We start from the raw sequence: 24834 nt of genomic DNA on the forward strand, positions 1-24834 counted from the left end.
TTTCGTCTATAGACGGTCCATAGACTCTCTACAGACTACAGTCTACAACTACCTCAATTTGCTTTCGTCTATAGACTGTACACTATAGATAGTCTACTGCCTATAGACCAGTCTATAACAATCGTAATTTTATCTAACAATGTTCGATACACTGACCTTCGACTAAGTCCAGAACAATGTCAATTTCTTTTTGCACTGTATGTTGAGGGGACCTGCATCTAGTGACCGCAACTATGTCGGGATTCCCCCACCTCCTTCGCTATTACGGAAATTAAAATGTATTGCGTAAGGCCATTAGAACACCCTCCTGTATATTGTTTTCAGGAGCCTTGACAAGCTCCTTTTCGTTATACCGTGACGTATATTGTCAATACAATTAAATATTTAATGCTAACAAGTAAGCCGAGGAAAAGCAGCCGTTCTTGAAGTAAGGGCACCCGCAAACTGTACTACATCGAACGAATACGCTGTCCCTTAAAGGAATCGCTCGACAAAATTCCATTCCATCTTTCAATCGTTACTGTCCAACGTGCTGAAATCAGAAACATTTTATCAACGGATCTACATTTCTCTTTAGAACGTCCTGAAAACAAAGGGGGAAATACGGGTGTGAGAATTCAAGGAAGCGCCCATGCCTTAGAAACATCTTAGATTAATCTCAAAGAGCCTGGTCCTTTCTGCGATTAACATCTGCCATTTCTACCTTTGCAGTTTGTATTCACGTGAATAAGTGCTGCGACGCAACAATCACAAAGCCAGTATTTTTTCGTTCCTACCCTTGCACCTGTTGCTTCGGAGCCGATGACACGCTGATGTGGCGCATATCAGTTTTCTAAACACGAACACACGCAAAAAGGACGTTATGCTATGTAAGCTTATAATTATTATTTGAGAATTGTACCACATACTATTCGGTGGGAGATGCGGCGCGTATACCGACAAGAAGTTAGATTTCGGTTGTGTTTTCACGAAAACAATAAAATTTTTAGGGGGTAAGCGAAGAATTTAAGATTATAAGCCGATTGCCTTCTGTGGTCTTGGATATCAGATCAAGCTGCACACGGCAAGAGTGCGAGCGATAAAGATACGACTGTGAAATGGGTTCTGTTTCACGTTTTACCCATTTTACCGCGAGACGGCGGAAAATCATTCGGGCTGCAAACAACCCCGTGCGTGGCTGCATCAATGGCGGTGGCGTGCTTTTCGCGGATTACGTTTTCTTCAAAATCCAGCTTCATCGTCTCCTTACGGTAAGTCTACACGTTTATATTTTATTCATTTGGTCTCCTAAACCACTCTAAGCAGAGCTGTGTGTGCAGAACAGATTATGTGCGCAGTTACAAACGTCCTAGCTTCGTTTCTAAGCCGGAAGCCATCGGACTCTCGACTAATGCCGCTTATCTCTGTGCCGCTGTCTTTACTAACGCGCGGAAAGGCAGTCTGTGCGATGCCCTTGATGATAAGCCGCTCCTCGCGAGCTGTCTACTAGATTTTTCGTGTTTCAAGGTAGATGCGCGGCCAGAAATGTCGTTTAGCCTGTGAATGACGGCCGAAATGGAACTGTGTGTTAGTTAGCGCCGTGTGAGCTCTATTTACTTTGCACCTCCGAAAACGTACTTACTCGACAAACGTACTCGTTCAGTGGTGGATTACATTTATTTTCTTATCTTTGTGTTATCGCCTGTCTGGACCATGGAGTGCTGTTCTTTTGGAGGTGTGCATTGCTTGCTACGTATGGACGCTCGCTCGGTGCGCGTCGTGGACGCCGACGTTTCAGCAAAGTTGTCTTGTAACGCTATAGACTGGAGCGCGAGACGTTTGTCTAAGTTGTAGTCAAGCGGCGCTGGAGGAATGCTTGTAGTGTGATGGGTGAATAAAATTCGTTGCCGGCGCGAATGGACGGCGTGCTCAAACACCGCGAAGAACCCACGAGCTCCATCCCATCTCTTCTTCGTTGCACACGTATGGATTCGTCCGTGTCTGTCATCAGAGCCGTTGGCCGCCGCCGCTGGCTTGCGGGCACTTCATTTTGAAAGCTGGGTAAAGGTCGGCTCGACAAGAGGTGGCTTACATTTCGTTCCGAGTGGTTCGTTCATGACTCCCGCTGACACGTGCACAGATTTCTCGAATACCATTTGCGCTAGAGGCAAAGTATGTGTTTCTGATTTCTGATGTGTTTCTGATGTGTTTCTGACTTCTACGTTACGAAAGCGCCGATGTGACTCGCCGCTTATTTGCGCCTAAAATTAAATTAAGCTCTCGTGTTATTATAGCTGCGCCTGTAATTGTTTCATTGAAATACTTCCTACTTAGAGCACGTTCAATGCTTTCGCTGATTTTTCTAGCAGCGTTGGGTTAGGCTACCTCCATGCAATAAACACACCTCTTTACTGCGCTTTTGGGGCTGCACTTGAAGGAAAAACTAAGTGAATTTCAGACGGTATTTTATCGTGACAGTAATTTGCTGTCTCAACCTCGCGACTGCTTTTGAAACGGCGCAGCTGCAGCCTCTGTGTGCTGTATTAGTATTCTGAATAATGAGCGCGGCATGGAAGCGCTGCAACCCGCTTGTTTCTAAGAGCGCGCGCAGATGTATGAGTATGCTGTTCCGTCTTTGTGCTTCAAGTTATAGGCGAAAATCTGTGGTGAACTGGTTGCTTCTGCCTGCTGGTTTTGTATAGCTTGTGCCCGTTTGAGTAGGCTCAGGTGTTGCATCGCTAAATGCACCTTGTATAAAGGTGCCTTTTGGCTACACTGCTGGCATATTCATGTTGTAATTTGACGCGTGAGATGGCATTTCATAGTTTCTTTTTGTTAATATAATGTTTGAGTGGAGTACGTGCATGTTTAGATCAAAGTTATCAGAAATATTCATCGTCTGCCGCTATACGAAGAGCCAAAACAAGCGGAATACGAAGCAATGGTTCTGGTGGCGCATTTGCACTAATCTGGCTAAACGACTTGTCTGCCATGAAAGGAGTGGTACTTTACACAGAGAATGAGGCCATATGGACCAGATCCATTTCTACGTATGCCGCTTGTTTCAGCTGTTCGTAGTGGCAGACGAATGTTTCTGATAACGTTGATCTAAACACGCAAGTACTGCACTCAAACATTATATGAACAAAAAGGAAGCACGAAATGACATTTCACTCGTTAAATTACAGCATGAATATGCCAGCAGTGTAGCCGAAAGGCACCTTTTTTACAAGGTGCATTTAGCGATGCAACACCCGAGCCAGTTAAAAATTTGGCTGGGTGTACCAGGCTTCACGCAGGGTATTTTGAAGCGCTTCTTCTATAGCGGTTATAAGAATAAATGCTGCAATATTCTCCTTTTTGGATCCCTGTGTGAGGTGCACTGAATCTGTATATTATGGAGGTGGCATTCTTAACAGCTCCTTGCGAGTCAATGCAGATATGTGGCACAATTGTTCGAAGTCTTCTGTTACAAATAAAGTAAAAGGATTGCCATAAAGAGGTCAGTATTGGCTGTAACAGTATTGCCATACAGAAATCAGTATCAGTACTGGATTCAGAGTAGAGTGCACCAGGCATTAGGGTTCTTTGTTACAATGTTTTATGACGACGCATATAATCTTTCGTGTATTTACTGATATGATTGAGCCGGCGTGATAGCTCAGTGGCTATCATGTTCGTATGGCGACCTGAAAGATGCAGGTTCGATTCCGGCCTAGGCGGTCGCATTTTAATAGAGGCAAAATGCTAAAGGCCTGTGTACTCTGCACAGGTGGCCGAAATTATTCCCCAGCCTTTCACTTCAGCGTCTCGTAGCCTGTGTCGCCTTGGGTCTTTGAACCCCATAAAACCAAACCAAAAGATCAAGATTGCCTTTCTAGGATGGCATAGCCAGGATATGCCTTGCATTGTAAAGCACAAGTGTAGAGATGGAATGGGAATATTTTTTTTTTTTCAGTTCCTCTTATATTATTTTTTTTCCTTTGTGCTGTACAGGTAAACGTGCCCGGACGATTTACTGCAGACAACAGGCCACAAGAATGCTTCTGAGGAAACTAGCCGGACTGTTACTTTCAACTTTTATGTAACTGTGGTGCATTCTTATGGTGCATGTATTGCATATTCCCAGCCTGGATAGCTTGGAAATAAACTAAATTTGTAAGTATATTGATTGTTTCATGTGTGAACTCTGTCTGGTGACCTTTTTCAATGATTGTAGACAGTCTATATGCAGTCTATAGATAATGGTCTACTAACAGTTTAGTAGACATATGTCTATAGACTGTCTATAGACAAAGGTCTATAGCACTGCCAGGCCACACACCTATGGAATGTCTATAGACAGTCTATAGACATATGTCTACTGGACCAGTAGACTTTTGTCTGTAGACTGTCTATAGACGGTAATCTACAGGAAGTCTATGGCCATAAGTCTATAGGTCGTCTATAGTCCGTCTATCGACAAGTGTCTATAGACGGTCTATAGACACCTCTATAGGAAATGTATGACCATAAGTCTATAGATCTTCTATAGACTGTCTATAGACCTGTGTCTATAGACTTCCTATAGACCCATAGACTTTCAGTAGACATTTGTCTATAGACTGTCTATAGACAAAAGTTTACTAAAAGTGTATGGCCATAAATCTATAGACTGTCTATAGACCAGTCTAAAGGATTTGTCTATAGACAGTCTATAGACTTCATAGACTAAAGTCTATAGACAGTCTATGGACTGTCTATAGAAATTTTTATAAGGGACGAGCGTCAGCCGGCCACCTCAAGAGCGTCGTCTTCTTTGGCGTCACTTTATGATCATCATCATTCCAAATAAGAGGAGGACCCAGTCAGACCTTGCCAAGTCATAAGTTTACGCTGGAGTTGGATTTAAAAAACAAAACAAAATAAACGATGTATGCAGGTTAGCGTGCGCAGTACAAGCATCATCTCGAATCGCACACTTTATGGTTCCTGGTTTATGGGGGATTTAATATCTCAAAGCGACTCAGGCTATGAGAGACGCTGTAGTGAAAGGCTCCGGAAATTTCGACCACGTGGGGTTCTTTAACGTGCACTGACATCTCAGGGTACACTGGGTACATGAATTTCGCCTACATCGAAACTGGAGCGCCGCCGGCTGTATCGAACCCGCGTCTTTCGTGTCAGCAGCCGAGCGCCATAACCTCTGAGCCATCACGGCGACCGAATCGGACTCTTTAGTGCCTTGAACAGGAGACTCTATTAATTAATAGGTCCGTTAATTATAAGAAACTCGCTATGAACTTTTTATTTGCATATTGCCCCCTGATATTCTCAGGTGGCGCTTGAAAAGAAAGACGTTGAAGTGTCTCGCGCTGGCTAGCTGCCGTATTCTGCTGGTTTAGCGACCTGTCGCCCTATGTTCCGTTACAATATTTAGAAGGCGTTGGTCGACTCGTTAATTTCCTATATCTCCTCGCATGTCATCACAATGCACTCTTAGTGCAGTGAAATTTAACAGCCCCTCTTTAGCACTTCGCACTTCGCAATTTAACATCGTATAACTTTACTTTTTGATGCACCTGAACCGAAATTAAATGCCAGTTCCTTTTTGAGGCGATAGCGTACGAGGCGCTGTTCACGACAAAAGGCAGCGTCCGTCTGTCTGTGTCATAAAAAGCAGGTGGACCACTTGCCACCTTGCCACCGGTTTGTAGGGAACCTACTCACCATGGCATGCTGCAATGAAAATAATTAAAATAACTCAAGGCAATTTCCACCTGCCCACCGTGGAACTGCGCATCAGCTTACTGGTCGAGAGACAGGCCGCCCCCCGAAAAACAGTCTGAGGAATAATGAGCCTTGCCGGAGCTCAGCAAACGTAGCCTTGGTCTCACAAGCACAACCGACGCCTTTGTTTGAACAGCCACCTGTCGGGGTAGTAGGGGCGCATCGCTTAAACGCTGCACCACTGCGCCAGTAGTGGTGTGAGGCTCACCGCTATCTATGAACTTTTGAAAGGAAACGATAGTTGCGTGGGAGATATCCCTGATGATAGCGCATTGTATGCTTACTGGCGGGGTAAACGTCATCCAATTGTTTGTTTTATTTTATTTCTAAGACGAAAGCCTTATTTGCCCCTTTTAGCGAAAACCGCTCTCCACGGGCGTGTACGCGTGCGCGCGCGCGTGTGTTTGTGTGCATGTGCGTGTGAGTGCGTGCGTGTGTTAGCACTCAATGGTACCCACAATAAGTGGCTTCCTCCTCATGCTACGGGCACGTGGCGGTTAAGTTAACCCCTTAACCGTTTTGGACGAGCTGCGCTCGTCCTTGCCAAGCCGTCCCCAAACCGTTTTGGACGACTGTAGCTCGTCCTCGCTGAATAGGTTCTTCCTTTCAGTGTTTCGGACGAGCAGCGCTCGTGTGGGGCTTAGATGGCATTTTACTCGACAGATGGCAGCACTGACCTGATAATTTCGTTTTCTTCTACCGCATAAACGTTTTTTTCGTATGGCAACTTGGGTTTTAACAATGGCGTCCGGCGGATGCGATGCGTGTTTTGTTGAGCCGTCTTCTCAGAAAAGACGCTTTTCTTCCTCGTCACCTTCTTCAAATGATGGTGATTCAGACACCGAAGTGTACATTGTTTCAGGGAGCGAGGACGATAGTGATGACGTTGTGCTGATCAGCTCTTCCGATGAAGAAGAGGACAGCTCTGATGCAACATCGCAAGCGCACGTCAGTGGATGTAGATCGACTTCAGCAACATCCCTACGCGACCCCCTCGGTTTCCTTTTTTCGCAGCTCCCGGTTTTGACCACTATAAGCTCACCTGATGACTTGATTGAATATATTTATCGCTTATTACCTGCAGGAAGTTGGTTTTCAGCATTGCGAGAAATAATAAACTTCAATATGCTAATTTGACTTCATGTTTGCTTCAAATATTTTTTTAAAGATCGAATGCATGGTTTTTATTGCAATATTAATCGAAATCAGGAATAAAAAAAATAAGCAGTTTCGTTAAGAAATTCGTTGACATAACAAAACGGTGAAGGGGTTAATGATTGGTCGCGCGAGGTTGCTCGATCGCACAAGTGCCTCCTGTGGCAGAACCTCCAATCCCAGTGCATTTGCGCACCGCTTAACCGCTGCACCACTGCTCCAGAAGTGGTGTGAGGACTCCCAGGTATGTATTAATGTTAGAGAATTACGTGTACTCTGCAATGTCAGTGCACGTTAGAGAACCCCAGATGGTCTAAATTTCTGGTACCCTTCACTACAGCGTCCCTCATACGGTGAGTCTCTTTGGGACATTAAACTCTAATAAAACAATGCTACATATATTGAAATTAACCCATGACCTATCGCGCCATACCCTCAAGGCGGAGCGCAGGCAGCGGTACGGCAACGACTGCCTTTAAAAAGTTAGGGCCCAGATCAGAAGTGGTGCGGCGGTGGCTACATAGAACGATTCAGACGTAGAATTGCCAGGTGCGCGGCATCACTTTACAACACGCGGCAGCGCGCAGCGGCTTCGTTTACAAAGCGAGCGGGCGCTCTTCTGCCTTCTCACACGTCAGGAGTCTTAAGTGTGTCGGCCGGCTTCCTTAATGCGTAAGCATTGCTTGCCTCTTGCATGGCGGTGACAGAAGTTGTCCACCAGAAATGGACACTTCTGGTGGTCACTCACCCGTGCTTACCCGAGTTGCTCTGTAGTATCTCGGGTGATCTCGGGTAGTAACTCGAGTATTTATAAGGAGCCCTGCGTAAGCTGCAGCCAGTAGGAGTGGGAGGAAGCTCGGGTTAGTTCGGAGAAGCGCCGCGCCAGCTGCTCGAGAAGTTGCTCGGGAAGAGCAACAACGATCGCGCAATCCCAGCGGATGGCTGTGCAGGAACAGCCATAAGCAAGTGTAGTGGCGCATCGTCTATTAACCGCTGCGCCACTGCGCTGGTAGTGACGACTCGCCGCTATCTATGGATGTGAATTAGACTGACCGATTTGCATATATGACCATTAATTGACGGAGATAGGAATGGTGAGCTGTTTGGTCACCAACACGAAATAAGTAACACAAACGCACTAAATACCACAGACATAATCAACCAAAAACTCACCAAAGGAAACAGCTGTAGTGCACAATGCTTTCGCGTTCATAGCAAGTCAGGAGACTTTAGTGCCCCCAATAGCATTTAATTTATTTTTTTCATTTCTTTCATTTTGCCAGTTCCGGCACCTCTCACCTTCTTTCTTTCCGCGATTCCCTTCCCCACCTAGAGTAGCATGTCCGCATTTTTTAAACGCCGGCTAAGTTCTGTGCTTTTTCTCTCTGCATGTCTAGCACAGAGCTGCTTTCTGGTGCCCACCCATCTATGAAGCAAGCGCTATCAGCAGCAAGTCCCGCTCTAAAGCACACGTGCAAACAGCTTGGCTTAAATTGTTAATTATATCATCATCGCCTCCAAAATGGCCCCTTACCTCTGGTGATTTTCCCGCTGCTAGTAAGGCTCGCATTTACTCCTTTTTTTTGTCTCATAAATTACAGGTCCATATTACAAGTTCCTCCTCCTTTGAATTTTGCTCGACAAAAGCCGAAATTTATTTCATCAAGAAGTCAGTAGCAGCTGTAGAGATAAAATTCGTGTGCATGTGCTTTAAACAAAAGGGAAGCTGGAATATGTGCTTTTATTTGCTTGAGCAAATTTATTTCTCTGTTCGGTTTTCATCAGATTTGGCGGTGAAGGCTGCAGTTGGGAAAAGGAGCCACGTTCTTTTTTGGTGTACTGGTCAAAATAAACACGGTAGAAGATATAGTTCGGTTCACAAGGATATAAACATCAGTAAATAACTCATAGTAGCGGTACACGGCTCAATTTTGCGGAGGATCAGTGAACCCAAGACAGGCACTCTTACATAAACAGATTATTTTCGTATCGAAAAGTTTCCACTCTCTCTGTCGTCCTAGAGCAAAAGAAATACCTTGTATTCCAAAACTTGCTATAGGATTTTTAAAACTGTGAGCGCTGACTTCAGCACTGAAGAATGGCTTCTTTCTTTCCTTTCAGCGCCTGGCGTACGTGTTCGCAGCACATGTCACCTACAGTTGCATTGGCTGCTCCGCAATGTGGCGAAAGTGGCCACGATGGTATCCGCTGCTGCTTTAGTAAGGGAAAAGGTTAAAACCTCATCCGGACCTCCTACTACGACGTGTGCCATATCACACAGCGGTTCAGGCAGGAGATATCATAGAAATGTATCCATCATATTTCTCTACGCACAAATTGCGCCCTTCACAAACTTCCTCAGAATCAAGTGGAGAAGCAACAATACAACTTCGGAAGGAGGGCCAGCTATACCTTACTGGAAGTGGCGATAACTTCCGCCGTTTTCAACAATTTTCCCATTCATCATCGCAGCACTAATGCAGAGTCCCTTACTAACGCCAGGATGATGCCAGTGAACACTTTACCGGCGGTGGTGCTGTTGTGTCTGGGCCGTATCTTTTCGTTCATTAGATCAGAAACATAGTGAAAAGCATTTCTGAAAACACGAAATGCTTTAGAAAATATAAATCGCAGCAAATTAGGCTCAACACTTAACTTCCGCTAAGACATGTAGTGCACTTCAAATGGTGCGAAAAGCTCTCTTCATGGTTTATCTGTGCTTTCGGAGGAAAGGAAACAAAACGTAGAGCACAGCCTATTAATCAAACTAACACTTGTTTTGTCCTAGTAGGACACTGACTGGGCTGTTACCAATGTGATGGGCTCGGAGGAATACCTGTTATGTGTCAAAAAGAAGTGCGGAGCAGGAGCATTGTGTAATTCTATAAACCTTGGATTCATTTCAAATTTAGAACATTTTTCTATGTAGGATAGTAAAATGGTAAGTAATCGTACACCACACGCTGATTGAACCTTAAAATTTTCTTTATCGCGTACTGGATACACCCACAACACACTTAAAAATATACAGAACTTCTATTGGTATGCACTTCCCAAGTGGGCACTGTTGCTTTACCAATATCTAACAGATAAAGCAGTTGTTTTATTTTGAATCCTGCTCATGTGATTTCTGCTCATTTCTTCATAGGAAGAGTGTTTCTGTGTCTAAGTGGGCTCGAATTGTTGGTGAGCAATGTGAAGCGCATGAGTTAGTGTATACAATAGAGAGAAAAGTTCTAGGGTGGTCATTGTCACTGCTTTTTCATTGACATAGTTTTCTCTATATATAAAGGCCGTAAACATTGCGTTTACAGTGAGGCCAGAAGAAAGAACCTGAGATGTTCCTCATTAGAAAAAATCTCCCGATCAATACGACTACTACTGAGTGACCCAAAACGCAAGAATTTTGATCACCTTTGAATATTTTACCTGCTGTATAAGTTGCCTCAATTAACAATATCCTCATTCCGTCAGTATGCGTCTATAGTATAAGATGGTTACGAAGTGAAAAATAATGACGTAATTGCTGCTGCATTATATGCCATTTTGTCAAGCAGTTGATCTGGTTCCTCACGTCATTCCACATTCCTTCAGTTTGTTTAAATTACATTGCGCTCTCAACAGCTTGCCAGGACATCAGGCCCCTTCCATACACTTACGGTTGCGTCAAAAGGGATAGACGTGCTTCAAAGGTTAAACTGACCCTTTTGTGAACACAAAATGCTTCTCTTCTACCAGCTCGAACAACAGAGCTTTGATGGCATTTGTTGTTCTATATTAACGAGAATATAGATGACTGCGCTTGCGTGCTCCATTCTCTGTAAGCAAGATGCCCGCGCAGACACAGTGCATTAAAATATTTTTTCTTCAGTGCACTGAAATTTAGCGTTTGTACACGCTCTGCGCTCAAGCACAGAGTTCGCTGCCTAACTTGCGCCCGACCCTGCTCTAGGAGTGACCAGCATACGCGAACTAATGCATTCCAATACTGTGGACTAGGGTTCCTTAGCAAGCAGGCGCACAATCCGCTCTTTACAGAGACGTAACAGGGCGTCTACTGAAGCGGCAGAAAGGCAAATATGAGAAAAATAGAAAAATATGGTTTACATTGCCTCGTGAACTCGAGTTTTTACTAGGTTTTTTTTGTGCGAATAGATACGGTCGCAGCGACCCTAATTTAGCCGCTGGTCCCAAGTAGAATTTATAGTGGTCATTTTGTGAACCTTTGTTTGATTGACTGGCCAGTGGTAAGCGTATCTTGACAACCATGGTGTTTGTTATCTGCGTACCATTTAACTTTTATCATGTAAAACACGAATTCCCTCGATGTATAAAGCTGTACATGTATAAATTGATTTACTGTATATTACTCACTTTAGAAGTACTGCTTATATATTTGAATTCAATCTAATTATCAATTTTCTGCAATCATTGCATGTTTTTCTTAAGTAATGGCGTATCTTGTGTGGTGATCTTATACTGCATTTTGGTTTTTCTGCTCACATGTGAACAGAATTCTATGTCGTCCATTTCGATGCAGTCGTTTTGATCATGTGAAATGTAAAAAATAAGCATTTTCTAGACACTCATTGCCTTGCCTGCAATGTATAGTTGGCTGTTGAAGAAGAATTTCCCTGCGATTCCAAAGAGGATTCACTCCCACACCAGGGATTGGAGAGCCAGCAACGAAAAAAAGCAAAGCGCAACGGACGCTGACCGCTTTTGAAATGAAAGGAGCACCGAGCAGACAGCAGCAGCGCCGCCTGTGCTTATAGGCTGAGAGCCTCCGCTGATCCCATAGGAGCGAGTTCCATTTCCGCATTGCTCGCTGCTTCCGATTCAAGGCATTTATTCTGTTGCGATGTTTTCTTAAGCATTTGCGGTCGGTCAGGAGTTTTTCTTCCTTTCCCTTGCAGACAGGCAACAAAATGTCTCTGCGCTTCAGTGTCAAGCCGCCTGAAATATCCTCTTCACATTACAGCGAGTCACAGAGAGCCGGAATTGAGAATGCGCATGCACCGTCTTGTACACGTCGGCATCGCTTCTAATGCTCCTGTGACGATAGGCGTAGTGCTTCTGCCGGAAGCGGCTCTTCTCTCCGCTCGAAGGAGGTTTTTTTTTTTGTGCAAATGCGGTCAAAGCGCCAGTTCGTGCGTTTTGGAGGCCGCCAGCACTTTTTTCACATAGCGCCGACATAACAGTCGGAAGAACAGTTGCAGAGAGCGACGGTATGCCGCATTATAAAAGTTTTGCGCGAAACAAGCGTTGAGAAGTTCAAGTACACGTACAAGTAAACACACACACGCACCCCCCCCCCCCCCCCCGCATACACACACACACTTACTTTCATTTTCCACACGGCCTTACCGAGACCAGCAGAGCACAGTTCCGGAGAGAGTAAATGTGAAGCAAATGCATAGCGCCGAACCACTTGAAGTGCGGGCTCGTTGCGCAAAGGCAGCAAACGAAGGCTCATGAATCCACCAAAGCTGATCTTTGCAGTACAGCGTCAGCTTTAGGCAGGGACCGAGAGTTTCCTCAGCACTCAAAATATCAGCTCGGAATGTGGTTGACTCTGCAGAAGAAGGGCGAGTTGGGCGAGTTGGTACCGCTTTATTATGAAACAGCAGAAGAAGACGGGGACAACAGTGAAGACGACAAAACGAGCGCTGACTCTCAACTAACTTCATTTGACTTGAAATGCAATTTATACAAATGAGCGTCGGGAAAATTGCATGTAAAGAGAAGGAAAGAATGAGTATAGTGACAGATAGAAAACAACATGCAATCCACTGAGCCCTCAGCTTTTGTCCAGGAATGCAAGCTCTTTACCTGTAAGAACTATTGTGGGCTTTCTGATGCACTAGCCTCGGTTTTTTGCGGTACGATATGATTCCATAACTGCTCGCGTGGTTTTATCCGTGTGTTTATACAATACTATTGTTGTGTTGAATAGGGGGGTGGGGGGGCACCGCTTTGACGGGAGACAGTGCATGACAATGTGGGTATGTGGGTGGTTATTTTCGACATTTTTGTTTTGTTCCCAAAGGTGCGAGTTCAGACATCGTCCAGTCAGCCCTACGTAAATGGCTCCGCATGATAAAGTGATCTAATACACTACGGCTTCATTGCTCGCAACGAACTGCTTCTCATGGTCTATGGTACAGTTCTTGTGTGCGCCTCAGTTCGGTGCTTCCAGCTTATGTATAAAGGTTCGAGTGCTGTCCACGCCCTCACTCGCTCGAAAGCACGAAAAAGTCACGGCCAAAGCCATCCTACCGCTGCCACCAGTTGGTGTTCTGCGTCTGCTCCGGTAACAGACCAAAGAGGAGCGGTTGACCAAGTCAGACGCCGGGCAGCAGGTGTACAGACATCAGGCGCTGGCGCTGGTTGAGCGCCTTATGGTGAGAAAAATTTCATAGTAATTGATTCACATGAAGACCAGACACGAAAGGTACGAACTTAAGTTCAAAAAGTATATGTCGGAGAGAATCTGAATGGGCTCTTTTCGTAGGGCTCAGAGCATTCTTTCTCTATTAACGGCGTCCTTAAAACTCTTCAAATCGCGCCTCCACCTCAGCTAGGGCTGTGGCCAATCAAACGCGGGGCATGCCCCTCTGGTACGGGAACCAATCAAGACAGCACAGCACTGCAGCGGAAGAAATGATGCACGGAAGAAGTCCATAAGGTAAGCAGTACTGCAGCGAAAAATCATGACTGCCGCAATAGGAAATATATCACGTGAGCCCTACTGGTCGTCTGTTGATCATGACGTATAGAATGGCTGATTGGGCGACACGAAGACAGTGATGAACGGCAATTGCAAAGTTTGAAAAGTTGAAAGCTTGAAAAGTTTATTCCGCAATATTTCCCATATGCTCCCGGGGAGGGGCAAAAGGAGGCACACAAAGCATGCCCCCTGAGCCGGCCTGACGAGGCCGGCTAACACATCAAGACACAGGTGACTAAACGGCAAATCACATATGCAGTGGAAGAAAAAACACCTTACAAGAAATGAATAGCATATTTTAGGGTGGCAAGCCTAATCACAAAGGCAAAATAGAAAGACATTCCTAAAATCTTAACATAAAACAGAAACATGACACCGTTGCGCCTGAACTGTCTAACCAAAAAATACTAGCAAATACTAGCAAATGGAATATCTTTTGCAACATTGACAACATACACTGGAGTACAAATATGCAAGGAAGAAAAAAATCCACAGCACTGATAAAAAACAAAAAAACAACAATAAAAGCAACAGAAAAACAGTGCCAGCCAACTCCAAGAAACACAAATCTACAAAATAGGAAACGGCACCTTCAATTTCTTTTAAACGCAATACAACTCCTATCTGCTTGAGCGATTTCCACTAAAAACGGGTGCGCATCACATAAAGCTGCAATTTGATTATTTATAATCAAGTCGTTCTGGATCTTGTGGTAGATACGGAAACCATGCGCGATTCATATTTAATGTTTCTAGACAGACATATATTTCAGAAAGAAGTGAAATCCTCCTTAATTTTATGAAAAATGTGAATCGCTAAACTAAATTTCTAGGCGTTAAGGAAACTACGTGCATGAAAAGGTTTGAAGAATAGAGTATTGCTTCCCTTGTACCTCTCGTGTTTCAAGTACATATTGCATGATATATGCGTGCCGCTGCTGCCAATAGATTGGTGCTAGACCGGATGCCATATCAAGAGTTGATAACTCCATTAGAAGGCACAGAAATGCATAATTTCCCAGCAAAACATAAAAAATGCGACACTTATTCACAAATAGAAATAAACATTGCGCTTTCAAATTAGGCGTTGAAGTCACCGTGCCTGCCGAAGGACAGCAGAAGAGCGGAATTGTCCTTCCGTCGAAATTGCTGAATAAAATATCGCACCGAGCTGAAGAGGATTTTAGGGAACGTCGTAGAATTACCAATCACACTTGCATTCCTACGTTTCTCCAGTTGTGTTTTTCTGTCGTCTTACTTTTTTCTTTATTGCTGTGCGACTGTGTCATTAATTCAGGTATTTGTTTTATTCCACTCTTGCGCCTTGATTAAAACGCCTTGCTGATTTCTCAATTTGCTGGATCTCTCTCTAAGCCTGATCACTGTCTGTATTGCCGTATCAGCCATCCCTAATCTATTTACCCAGCCCGCACGCTCCCATGCTTCTCAGCACCTTGATTCTGTTCTTAGTGAAACAGCCAGAAACAGGAATGAGGCGCCTCCTGACGGCTACTCTACTCCAGCCAAGTTCGTTATGCGTCGCGCACAGAGGACAATGCTCGCCAATGAACAGGAAGCATAATTATGAAAGGGAACTCGTTATGACCATTCAGGCGACGACTACGCGCAATATTATTATGAGGAGCATATTTCTCGCTTTCTCTAAATTGCTTTCGACTAGACATATAATATTCAAAACACATTTTCATTTAAAGTGTACGAAAACCAAGTTTGTTTTTGCGTGCAGACTGCCTTTTCCTTTCGCTATTAATGTATCCTGTAAGCGCATGCGTTGATAAACTGAACGAAGAAGTTCTGTTTCAGTGGCCTCTTGGATAGCGAAGACGAATCGGGCCAGTCCAAGTGTCCTTTCTGAATGCGGTGTTCGAGCTCCGCAGTCGCAATCATGGTTTTCTGAAATGACGACTCGTGTTTATTTTACCGGAATGTAAATAATTATAAATATATTCTTGCAAGCAGTTTTACGGCAGTACGGAACCTCTTTCAAAATAACGTGAAATACATGGAAAGACCGAGGAGGAGGGCACATATAAAGACCTGTGCCTGCAGCGGACCGTGCATATCTGGCCTCATCGGTCATCTTGATGTGGTTCGTGCTTTTCTCAAGTCTGGGCCGAAGTGTTTGATTCTCAGCCGCCTTCAGTCCCACCGTGCAGTTTGAGTAAAATATTGGATGAAGCATCGTCTCCGTCTTGGCTCAATGCTAATAGATAAAAGGCTCTGACTGCAGGAGAGACGTGGCAACTTCCTCAATACACGGAAGCTGCATACTGGGCAGGTGGTGAGGGGGTCAAAAGAGGGGGAGAGAGAAGAAAACACTGGGACTTACTGTGCATCGTGAAACCCACGGAAAGACTTCTCCAGGACACTAACCTGTCGCAGCTCATCGTCCGCCTGCAAACCATGGGCCACATTTCTAAATTATTGAAAGTCCACTGTGCAGAGGTTGATTACAATGTGGGCTTCACCAACAAATGCCAGCTACTTCTAAGAGCTTAAAAAAAGGTAATCGAAATGACCGATTTCAAGCACTCCTAAAGGAGAAATGTTTCGGAGCCGGTCCTTTATCAACACGAAAGAATGATATCTTCAATTCGCCTTAAAGGGCAACTGAAACGGTTTTAGAATTCGATGAGTTTAAGGTGTCCAAATGTGCAAAAAGTGCAGGTAAAGCCTGCGAAATCGTTGTGCTCTAGTAATGGAAATGGTGGCGTAATCGCCCAATAAAGTAATCGTCGGCGTTCAGCTTCTCTGAAGTGCACAGCAACGGGCAGAGGCCCCGATAATGACGTCACGTATGACGGCACTACGTTTCCAGCGAAGAAACGGTTATTCCGTGGAAGAAGACCGATGCCATCGGAGGTGAAGCTCACGATGCATTGTTTGGCGCCATCTGACGACGCACAGCGGCATGCAGGCGTAAGCAGCGCACATCTGAAATTTCGCCAATAATGACGTCACTGCCGAGTTTCCTCGCACTCCTCCAACGTAGTGAGGAGAAGCCTAAACATCGTCGCAGTTTTAATGAACGATTATATCACCATTTTAAATGCTAGTGCAAAAACACTTTGCATGCTTTATCTAGAAGATTGATAGATTCGAATTCTTGAATAACCTCGAATTCTCAAAAAACCGTTTCAGCTTCCCTTTAAGCGGACATGATAGAGGCGGTTGTCAGTGGTTCAGTTTATTACAGTGCATTGAAATCAGCAGAGTGCTAGTGACTTTTACGCAAAAGACTCACTTCTGAACTCCTGGCGTTCCAGTACAGATAAAAGCTGTCTCCGTTAAGTCGTACTACAAAGAAACGCCGGCAACAAGAAATTTTGCGGTGAAACCCCGACTTGAAAACGAGAGAGATGCTTATCTCCAGCGCAAGTTGTCGATCTTTTCCAAACAGAACGACTGCGCGTTTATTACAAAAAGACAAAGAGAGAAACTGAGTTATGAAGCTTAACGTCCAAGTGCCGGCTGGTATTTTGCCTAGAATCACCAGAGTTTTACAACTGAAAATTCGACGCTTATGTCGGACTATTTTGAAACTTGCACAAACAATGGCAGCTGGCTTCTTCTTAACGCACTCACATGAAATTCACAATATAGTAAAGTCTTAGCCTGGCTTTACGATGTGCCTGTGAACCTGAATTATTTTTCATTTCAGGATTGCATCACCATGACGAATTACTTTCTTTACATATAAAGTTCTCATAGGCGAAACTTTTATTTTTAGGGGGGGCAGTACACGTAACCCTCTCACTTGTAAACAGCCACAAACTAACGATCTTAACCATGTGAACAATTCGTAGCGATCGCTTGTCTCTGTTTTTAATTGAGAGATATGATTTGTTTCTCTTCTACCTTCTGCACGTAACTTTGCGCAAAAAACGTGACTTAGAGGCGACCAATTCTTCCTCATCAGACAATTACATTTTTTGCAGTACTGAATTTCAACACCCACAATTCCTAGGGCCGTCGCGGTGGCTCAGTGGTTATGGTGCTCGGCTGCTGACCCGAAAGACGCGAGTTGGATCCCGGCCGCGGTGGTCGAATTCCGATGGAGACGATTTTCTAGCGGCCCGTGTACTGTGCGATGTCAGTGCACGTTCAAGAACCCTAGGTGGTAGAAATTTCCGGAGCCCTTCACAGTGGCGTCCCTCATAGCATGAATTTCTTTCGCACGTTAGACCCGCCTGAGCTAAACCAAACCAGAATTCCTTGTCGCTATACAAGTTCCTGAAAACTGATACTTCAGGAGGCTTCATTAAACGCAGTATGCTTTGATGGAGCAAGGACTTTTTTAAAGAAAATAGCCAAAAGCAGCTTCTAGAACGCGTGCAAAAAATTCGGAAAACCATTCGACACCAAAAACACAACATGGGCGAAGAAAGCAACCAACAGCAATCAACTGCAGCATAAAAATACGCCACTTTGCCTTATTTCAGAAACGCCAGCGAAACCATCGCTCATGGGCTGAAAAAAGGAGGCATCCAAGGCTGCACTCCCTTCCTAGCTATCGAATCTGCCAAAATTGCATACGGGATACAGACCCCGCACACCGTTACCTTATAAAGGCCGCTGCTCATCAGGGGTTGGCAGGAAACGAGGCAGCAGACGCAGCCGCCCGCGCGCTTTCTCACCGGGCTGTTTTCTTCTCCCCACCCGATAACGAACCCGATTTTAATCCGGTCTATACGTTCAAAGATATTACAGCCGACTATCAAAATAGTCATCGCCTTTACCCTAGCCTATGTAAGGCCTGAAGAAGGCGGATGAGCGGCTCCTTCTCCGCCTTCTCACCAATACATTGTTGTGCCCGGCAGCACTAAAACATTTCGACCCCTCCTTTAACGGCAGCTGCCCACAGTGTAGTGCAGTGTCTTCTGACACCTATCAAATGATGTGGGCCTGCCCCTCCAACCCGGCTATTCCCCCCATTTCCAACCCAACCCGGGAGGACGGTGAGGTGACCCTGGTCGGCTGCCACGACTTACAGGCCCAACAACCCACAGTCGGGCGCGCCCGGGCGGCGGCCACTAGGGTCCCATACTAGGGACCATCACGTAGTGCTTGTAAGGATCGGTCCCTTACAAGCTGATCCAAACATACCTCCTGTCCCTTCTTAATAAATGTTTTCACCACCACCACCTACGGACAGGTACAGCTGAAGGCATTGTCTAGAAAATTTATTGCGCTGAATTCTACACCAGCTGCATCAACAAATAAAAAACTTAAAGAAAGAATTCGGAAACCGAAAACCGACGTCCTCAACTTCGCAACAGAGCACACTGCGGTGTCCGAACAATCCAAAGTCGCAGACCATAGAAACAATTTCAAATAAACAGCCATCCTCGGAATCGCAAAAAAATACAAAAAAGGTTCTTACTGGAATCTTTGCATACTCAATGCACCTCAAACAATGTCAACCGCACAAAAAATAACATCTCCCCTGTATATGCGCAGGGACTTCGTTCCACAAAGGCGCCAGCGACCTTCATCGTATTGCCTGGCGATGTAACTACTCCTTTTCCTCCTCTATAAACGCTCCTCTTTCCAGCAGTTCACCGCCTGTGTCTTGGCCACTCCCCCGTAGTGGGTTTGCGCCATATTATTTCAGGCCAACCAGCTGACCAACCAACCGATGTGACTCAGAGGCTAAGCATCGCCGTACTCCTTCTTTCCGCCCCTGTTTGCCTCAGCATGTATGACTACCGGAGCTCCAGTCGCCCCTGACGAAGGTGGCAGCCGGCCTTTGAAACTTAGGGTTTGAAATGAAAAAAGAACTTCTCGTTCGAGGTGCATCTCTGTTCACTATAATTTATAGAGCCCAACCAGACAGGCAGATCTCTCGACATTTTCAGTTGTCTTTCCTTCTTTTTTGTAATCAATCATCTTGTGGATAAAAGATTTGCACGATACCAATTTTACAAACATTGTTCGCAATTTCCTGAGATTTGTTTTTAACTATCAAATGCAGTTTAAAAATTAAAACTGGCTTTAGGGCTATTACTGGGTATGCTGATGTTTGTACGGGAGCAAAGGATGCATTTATTGCTGACGAAATCACATTTAAAAGTTTTTCGATAATTGCTTCAAAATCATAAAGTCTACACCGAAGAGGACTTTGTTACCGCCGTTTTCAAGTCAGTTACGTTGTAGCGTAGCCTTTTCAGTTAGGGTACCACTTAACCACATTTTTTTAAAGCAGATTAATTTTTACGCACTTTGTTTTAGCCAGAAAATCATTTAGTAGGTTGAGCACCCTCGAGCACACCGCGCTTGCTCTTCAGCGCAGTGTATGGAATCATCGTAGCTCCCGCGTAGCAATTGCATCAGGACACCCCACGTGTCGACTGGAGGCCGAGCAAACATCACTGCGGCTTCGCTTCTCATAGCTCACCTAACAGAAGCAGTGTCAAGTTCAGGTGTTACTCGAACTCCAGCTGAGGCACCGTGCCCAGTATTTCTCCATGTAAACAGTGCAAAAATGTCAACATCCGAACTACCCTCCTCACAGCACGCGTACTTAGCGTTAAGCTAGCAAACAAACTGAAAACCATTGGGAGGCATCGTTCCGTATGTCGTGAGTGAAATGGAGTCGGTGGTTTTTTCTCTTAGTTAAGCTGTCCTTCAGTCAGCTGGTCGTTCTACACCTCCGTCTCCAGAGAAAAGGGAAATACGGACTTCCAACGTCGAGTTTAAGGTGGGTTTTAGGCATTAGGAGTATTAATAGTGAAATATCCTGTAGCAGTTATGTCATCTAAGTTCCTTTAGTCAAACTTTCTAGAAGTAACGCAGTTAAGACCCAGTGTGGATGGATGGACGGACAGCCAGACGGATTTTTATTTTTATTGAGACAGTAATGCAGATAGTGAATGGTCGCAATGAGAAACTACAGATGAACATAGGTTCAGAGACACGCAATAGATACAAAGCATTACCAAATTTTTTAGAGGGCATTTCAAAATTTTCTTTTCAAAAACCCCTTGATTTAATTGATTCCAGTCCTTTACAGTGCGCCGGAAAAATAATCTTTCTGTTGACTTGTCCTTGTAAATATATCGAGGCCAAAGTACTATTACGCTTGTGTCGTGTTCTCCTAATTACAGGGTGCATTGCGTAAGATTTTCGTGGAAACTGAGATTTTCTATTTGCAAATGAAGGGAGAAAGATGAAACGAGAAATTTTGGGTCTGATGTAAAGCGGCTGTATTTGATTGGTTTTCAATGGAGCAGGCACAGAGTTAGTATTGGGGAGTTTATTATATAATAAAGGCAGTGTTATAATTCTTATTTTTTCTCATCGTATGCCGTACTATTTATGCATAATGATGTTCAGGCCTAATAAACGCTATATCTGCCAGGTGCTAAAATATCTGGAGTACCGCTTTCACTATTACTCAAGAGGCCTAGCTTCTTTCTGCATATCACGTGATATAATAAGCTCTGATATATCTCTGAACAGTAATTTACCAATATCGCTATAAGAGAAAAAGTATACGACAGCTGTATTCTACTGATACATATTGGACCGAATTGTGAAGGCTAAAGAAAAGGGTTAGACAAAAATTGAGGTCACCACAGCCAGCCATGGAAAGGAAATGAGACTGCAAGACGTCGGAGTGGGTCAACCTTCCACTCGGAAGCAGGAAAACGAATGGGTTTTGGCAGGACTTTGTAATGCGAACGCAAAATAACCGGTGGCCGTTTGGAGTAATGGTCTGGATTTTAAGAGAAGGCAAACGTAGCCGGGGGCTGCAGAAAGTGAGGTGGATCGATGAGATTAATAAGCTTTTGGGGGGAGTAGGTGGCCGCAGCCAGCACAGGACAATGCACTCGTAATTATAGATATATCTGAGAGGCCATTGCCTTGTACTGTGCGCAGTGAGGCTGCTTTTGCTGCTGATGATGATGACGAATTATTGTGGCCAGGTAGTTGAATAATTAGCAGTTTGTTTTCCGGCGAGGTGGTAGTTGACACCTAGCCAATAATTTGCGGTGTGTTAATATCTTCGGATGAAGTGCCGTTTTTATTCATCCTATGATTGAACAACTGCTTTGGCATTCTACGTCAATTCTGCAAACTACTCTTACTTGATCCTGATTTTAAAAAGTGCCTTGTGTAATGGCGCCCTTTGGTATTAAGACAATATTTATATCACAGGAGGGAAGTCATCATTCCTATAATATTTCCAGTGTAGACGTTATCCATGGCTTCCTTTGAAGTAATAATTCCCTCCTCATTTCTGGACATTGTGACTCTAATCCATTTATACTCTAATAAAGGACATATAAAAATACCTAAACAGTTCCTGGGCATTCATGCTATGCCAATATTTTTAAACTCGTGTTTGGTGCTTGATTAGTCGACAGTCATTTTAAGAAGTAAGATATGCTCGGCAACGCCTGGCTATGCACGCGCAATGGGCCAATCACGCAAACGAAGAAGTTTGGAATTCCAGCCATAGGTTCAGCGGACAGCATTCCGAGAGCAAACTCAATCGCAGCCATGTCCAAACCACGAAAACAGTCAGCATCGATCTCTAGCCAGGACGATGAGGGAAGGCGCCTCCCCATACAGCCGCTGGATGATGACCTTCACCGCGGACAAGGTACAGAACCGCTGTCCGACCGCCCCGACTCGGTCAGCGTCGGCAGAATCCAGGGCCACCACTCAGCAGAAGCCGCTACTCACCGTAAGTATAAAACTCGCCTCCATTCTAGGGCTCACCGTTACATCCCCTCTATAGGGATTTTTGACAGCGGATTTAGCGTAATTTTTCTCGTCTGCTTGACGGAAGCAGAAGACAATATATTCTGGAAACAGCTTTTCTTTTCTGCTAAAAGCCCCATTCCCTTACACGGTAATATAACAGTTGCAGCTGGATATTCCCTCTCAGAGCCTCTGCGGGAAGCACTGCATTCTGCAATATTAGTGACTGCCTGATGGCTACCACAAAAGCAGTGCAATCCAATCCAGCTCTCGCCCAAAACATCTTAACATTGAGAATGTGTGGTCATTTTTTTTGGCAGAAGATGTTGAGCCAGTGTTCTGAGTATTCATGTTGAGCTGAATTTCTTGCGCAGAAAGACGCGGACAAATCAGCAAAGTGGACGCGGCACAGCTCTACTAACAACCCCATTCGTTTTGGAAAGAATGCTGCTTTTACACAACAACCACTCCTAAGAACATAAGGGAATCGCCATGATAGCTTCTGATAACGCATTGGTTATCTCGTCCGGCTTAGGCCTGAAAGCGGGTGAATTGGGCTTTGCTGATGTCAAAGAGAATTTATCTCTTTTCCTGGGAGTGACATGTATGGTTTGATGGCCCCATGTTCGATGGCTTCGACTTCCATGTTGTGTTAGACACCTGCGCAGGTCTAATGATCTTTCAAGCGCTAGGCTGCAGTTACGGCATTCGAGCATATGCTCAATTAATTTCCTTCCTGCTATCCTTTCACATCTTCGGAATGCTGTCATAGCCTTTCATTAAGGCAAGTTCCTATCTGGCATATGCACCATTTACCGCAGGCCAGCGGAACGAAGTAAACGACTTCATTTTTTCACTCTGCGAAGCGCTGCAGGTGTCGTCTTCGCTTCTCTGTCCTCGTCTTTCTGCACTAGAAATTCCACCAAATATGTATAAAGTAGGCTGCAAGAATGTTCTCTCATGACTGAGTCTTCTGTAGCGCTCGTATTTTATTTCACTGTGTGTTTGCCCACAACAGCCTTTCTGTATTGAACAAAACCAGGTCAAGCACAATAGTAACTTTGAATATGCCACTGCCTCACAACCGTCTGCTCTGTGGCAGGTGCACAGCTGCTAGCTGATTATTCATGCAAATGAGAAGGTCAGAGAGTCTCGATTTCCTTCTGTATGTTTTATAAGTATGCTTTTTCTCACAACGATCTCAAATGGTTAGCAACGAGACGCATGTGAGGAACATCGTCAGAAAAAACTAAGAGTGCGTTCGCATGACTTCTACATGGACACAGGATAGCCTATCGCCTTTTCTACCCTATGATATTAATCAGCAAGCCGGCCGCTTTACATGCCGTCCAACAACTCTCGCGTGAAAGTAGCGGGTATTCGTGATTCCTTCCGACGGCACCACTCCTCTACGTCCCGTATGCCGGCGGTGAGAGTACCAAAGAACGCGGCCCACGTACCGCATCACCCGTATTCATATGAACGCTAAACGCCAGAAATAAGATGCGATGTTGTGCACTGCTTGGCGCTTTTGTGCAAACGCACTTTTTTTTTTGCTCTGTAGGCTTATTCACTAATATTTCTTTCTGAACATTTCTTTCATTGGTACCGAGATAATTTAATGTTGAAACCGCACGCATAGCGTCAACTTTGATAAAATCATGACTACAGTGTGCGTGTTTAACATCACCTTTTTCTTCTGAGCTATTTTGATGCACTTCAGCTGCTTATATACAAAGAAACATGTGGAGGATCACTGCACAATGCTGGGAACCTGGAAATTTCCTCTAGTTTTTATTTTAGGCGTTCTTTTACGTACGGTGAAATTACCGGCTCTGGTGTTAACCAGCAAATGCACACGTAACGAATGGTCAGTGCAGCTTAACACTAAAATGTGCAAATGTATGCTTCCTTCCTTCCGTTATAGCCCTCATAATATGTCCTGATATTTTAATAACGGTACGGTCTTGTCCATTGTTAACTCCTATAAGTATCTTGGCCTACATATTACTAGCAATCATTCCTGGAATATGCATGTTGAATATGTCACTAACAATGCTAACCGAACTTTAGGCTATCTAAGGCGCAACTTTACATCAGCACCAACATCACTAAAGCTTACTCTGTACAAAACACTCGTACGTCTAAAATTAGAATATGCCTGTGCGATATGGGATCCTGTTGATTCTAATCTCACCACTTCCCATGAAAGCACCCAGAATCGCGCCGCTCGTTTTATGCTTTCTAGTTAGTCACGTCATTCCAGCGTCACGTCCATGAAAAATACACTTATTCTGCCTGAATTTTCACTACGTCGCAAAACTTTTGTCTATGTCGTTTTCTTAAAGTATTCTACTGTAATTAATTCCTGAAAGAAATTCATTTCAGCACACCCAGCTACATTTCATTTCGCATCGACCATCAACACAAAGTTGAAGTGCCAGCTTGCAGTAATAATTAGTACCACTATTC

General features: G+C 44.5%; 1 long non-coding RNA gene across 1 annotated transcript; it reads left to right on the forward strand.

Annotated features, from left to right (window-relative positions):
• Positions 1 to 1175: 1175 nt before the first annotated feature.
• Positions 1176 to 4146, forward strand: LOC149343373 (uncharacterized). The gene is made up of 2 exons (XR_016282707.1): positions 1176 to 1250; positions 3976 to 4146. It is a non-coding gene; the product is annotated as an uncharacterized LOC149343373 (long non-coding RNA).
• Positions 4147 to 24834: the final 20688 nt, after the last annotated feature.

This window comes from Amblyomma mixtum, chromosome 5 (genome assembly GCF_055824585.1).
Source record: "Amblyomma mixtum isolate Tamu chromosome 5, ASM5582458v1, whole genome shotgun sequence".
Taxonomy (NCBI): domain Eukaryota; kingdom Metazoa; phylum Arthropoda; class Arachnida; order Ixodida; family Ixodidae; genus Amblyomma; species Amblyomma mixtum.